The sequence below is a fragment of the Meleagris gallopavo genome, chromosome 14 (assembly GCF_000146605.3).
Source record: "Meleagris gallopavo isolate NT-WF06-2002-E0010 breed Aviagen turkey brand Nicholas breeding stock chromosome 14, Turkey_5.1, whole genome shotgun sequence".
Taxonomy (NCBI): Eukaryota; Metazoa; Chordata; class Aves; order Galliformes; family Phasianidae; genus Meleagris; species Meleagris gallopavo.
In genome coordinates, this window is record NC_015024.2 from 3,231,991 (window position 1) to 3,236,223 (window position 4,233).

The following is a 4,233-nucleotide window of genomic DNA, read 5'->3' on the forward strand; positions in this document are numbered from 1 at the left end:
AGGAAGTGAGATGGGATGGGGAGAAGAGTGAAGGGACCCTCCCATTGGAAGATCTTTTTTTGGCAGATTATTGTGTCAGTTGTAAGGAGTTTGGGCATTAACAAAAGGAATGCTCCTGAAACAGCAGTGAGGTGGATGGAGGGGATCGTTCCCAACTGAGCCCCTGGTTGCCGTGTGGCTGGGGAATGCGGATGGCCATGCTGAAGCAGACACGGTGCTTGGTGCGTGCTTGTGTGAGGTCCTCCAAGTAATAACCTCATTTTATTTGGTGCCTTTTACATATTGGGGCCAGACATTATTAATAAAGTTTAGAGAAAGAAGAACCAGGTGCTTGAGTGTGGTGGTCCCTTGGAATTGCAGGAATATTGGACAGATATGTTTTGGTACAATTAAACCAAAACTTGTGTCCAAGGGGAGCGGGTTTATAGGCTTATCTGGCCATATGTTTGATCATAAAATTTCTGTGTTCAGTTCTGATTTAAGAGCTTATCTTGATTTCAGCTGGGATGGAATTGTTTTCTTCAGAGTATCTGTGTTTTGGTTCCATGAGAAAAACAATATTGATAACACACCCATGTTTGTAGTTGCTGCTAAGCAGTGTTACACAGGCCAAGGACGTTTGCAGTGAAGGGCCCAAAGAGCTGGGAGGGAACAGAGCAAGGACAGCTGACTTAAACTGGCCAAAGGGATATTCCATACTCTGACATCACGTGGAAGGAGTGGGAGTTCATTTCTCTCCTCTGTTGTTTGAGACCTAGCTGGGCATCAGTCATGTTCTCCATCTTAGTGAGTGGTTATGTCTAAACTTATGAGTTCTGTTTTTTTTTCTTCCTGATTATCTCCCCCATTACACTGAGAAAGGCTGGGGAGAATGGGCAGATAACTGTGGTGCTGTGCTGCCTGCCCAGTTAAACATCTATCAAAGTGTTTTGTTTTGTTTTGTTTTGTTTTAAGGAGTGGAAGCCAACTTGGTGCCAAAAGATAAGAGCATTGTTAACTTGCAGAGGAAAAGCATTAGCCCATGAGGGCTTGATTTCTCACCTGTTGAAGGTGGTGAATCTAACACAAGTGGTAGCTGTAAAACATGTCACACAAGAGGTGGCTATAATACATGTCTGGGGACATCAGGCAAGGTTTTTAAAGAAGCAGTAAATAATCTAGGTAAATGATGGGCAGACAAAGTTCGAAAAGCAGTGTGGCACTTCTGCTTGAAGCATCTAAGATCTTTCCTTTACTCCCAACAGTTCAGATGCTGCCAGATAAAATGTTTCCTGCCAGAGGAATTAGAGATAATTAAAAGTACTGGGGTCAGAGAAGAATAACTGGTTTACAAGGTATGGCAAACAGAGGCTACCCAGGTCATTGGCCCTATAAGTTTTGAAATGACTTAATGAGGAAAACCACTGGGGCTCCAGAGGATTAGCGGGAGCCTTCATGAAAATCTTTTTTCCACAGGGCTATTTGCCCTAGTAAGATGAGCAATGAGTGATGTGCTGAAGGAAATAATTAAGCAAATATAAAAGGAGGCTGACCTTAGGCAGTGGGACCCTTCCAGCAGCGTCAGGTAAATTTGAAAGAGATGCCCAGAGCTGGGTGGCTGAAATATCTCCTAGTGATAATATACCAGTTTATAGGATGTTTGGAAGCATTTCCCGTAGCCTCAGTGACTTTCAGCTCTGTCATAAAGATATCCCTGGAACAGATCATTCCCAGACATGGGATAATAGAGGCAATAGATTCAGATATAGGAACTCACTTCACTGGAAAGGTGTTGTGGGGAGAAACAAAGAAACATTTTCTGAAACCAGTGGTGGAAACATGTTTCCCTTGGGCCAGACTGCTACCTTTAGCCCTGGCCCAAAGAAGGGCAAAATGTAGGGGAATATAACCCCTATGAGTTGCTGTTCGGAATGCCTTACCCAACTATCTTCCAACCAGGAGGAGGGAAGGAAATAAGTGATATTTGCCTGAAGACAGTATGTGGGCAAGATGCTGTCTCTTGTCAGATCTCTTTGGCAGGACACCAGCTCGCTCAAACCCTGCCCTTGGACTTTGTGGTGCACAGTATTCAGCCTGCAGATTGGATCCTGCTAAAAGACTGGAAAGTGGAATGGACCTTTTCAGGTGTTACTCACTGCAGAGACAAAAGTGAAAACAGTGGCAACAGATGGAATCACCATAACCATGCTGAGCCCACGCAAGCTTCAGAGAACTGGACCTCTGGGCTGAAAGAAGACAGGATTGCAGATAACCTTTTAACGGAGCCTACCAACTAGTGACCCTAAGCGACTTGCCTCTGGGGAAGCCTGAGAGGGTAGTGGCAAGGGAGCATGTGAACCAGAGCCACCACGTTTCAAGTCCGAATGTTGAGTCAGAGCAGTCATCTAAGGAGAGTACCCACCCTCCAGGGAAAATGTGGGTAAGGCTGCCAATGCCTTGGCTCTTTGTTTAGCAGGGGTAAAACTGATGGACAATATAATCGCCACTTTCATGATGGATGTAGCAATCCACCCCCAAACAATACAAAGTTATTCTCTGTTCGCTGCATTTGGTATTAACATCACGATCCATAGCTGGAGGAAGGTAGTTACCCAACTAAATGCCAAAACATATATTTAGGGTAACTAAAGTTACCTATGAGCCACATTGTTTCCAGGTAGTGAAAAGCACTAAGCTCCCAATTTGATGAATTTAGAGTTATGATGTAATAAGACAATGTATGTATCTTATACCTTGGCACTTCTGCTGCATCAGAGGGATGGTTCTTTCACTGCAGGAGAGTCGTCTGTTCCTATTTTCCTATCCCCTTATGGTTGTTCCTGTATCCCCAGAGGATCGCAATCCAAATGGGTGGCCACAGTTTGATGCAAACTGTGACGATAATGTAAATCTGTTGCTGAGGGGGAAGCGGCTGTCCTGGCTGTATTTTTAGTGGGAGTCCCAGGACAAACCATCCACAACCATTGATAATTTACTATGGTTGTTGTATTCTTGCTCTTGCAGCCTTAAATAAGGAATTCAGAGAAATCCAACATGAAGCCTTGCAAAATAGAGCTGCTGTCGGTGATCTGTTATTAAGGCACAGTCATGGGTGTCAGGAATTTGATGGGATGTGTTGTTTATTGAATTTGCCACTTTTTCTATATAAACTTTTGCCTCAGTCTCCAGCCCTTCAGCACCACTGAAGGGAACTGAGCTCAGTCTGCAGCTCTTTCCGTTGCTGTACAAACAATGCAGGAAACTGATCTGCATCTACTTGTTAGCATAAAATATTTGTGGGCGGTGGTTATACCCAGAGAATGAGATAACAGGAGAAAAACTTGATATTATTGCATGTATCAGAGAATTTTTTTACACAAGTAAAACCTAAAAAATGGATTTTTGTACTCTCAAATACACTGATGCTTGTCTAGGGGGATTGTAAGTTTATTCTGCTCATGCTGTGGAAGCAGTGTGGCACAAACCATGAAGGTCTGTACTGAGCTGTGCAGATCTTCAGGTTTAATTCATCCTGTAGCAACGGCAGTAAAAAGACTCATTTGATAAAAAATGTAATTTAGAGATGCTCAAAGTTGTTCAAAAATTCTTTGCAACGTAACGTCTTAGTGAGAAACTGGTGCTGCCCATTGCAGTGCTTACGTTGGAGCCATGTGTGCTTGTTTCCATCCTTTCTATTTCTTTGCTCGGGCTACATAGAGCCTATTTTGCTGGTGATAAACCAATGCTTCCATTTTAGAAAAAAATTATTTTTGAAGTTTCAAAGATTTTGTGGTTCAGACTCCCCTTAGTGATGCTGGCATTTCCCTGCTTTCACTGGGCAATGCAATAAGTACATACACCATTGCCATCACACTTGACTACGTGATACTGAGCCTGCATTTTGCATCCATTTAACCCGTGGGCAGAAAATACAGGCCGGCTTCTTGCTGCAGTGTTCAGCTGGATTGCTCTGGAGCTGGCTCTGCTATTCTTCAGCCAAGTATCTTCTTTCAAATATGTATGGATGTGGTCCCCCTTTTCCCCTTGAAGGGAAGACCTTCATCCATACATATTTGAAAGGTACTTCCTGAAATGCAGTTGGAAGCCCTCAGCTTGTGATGGACACTGCCCAGGGGAGGGGTGAATACTTCCCTCATCCTTTTTGTTATCAATTCTGAATGATCTTCTATTGAATAAGATTGTAATCAAACTTGAAATATTCAAAAGCTAGTTAAAAAACAAACTCAGAAAAAA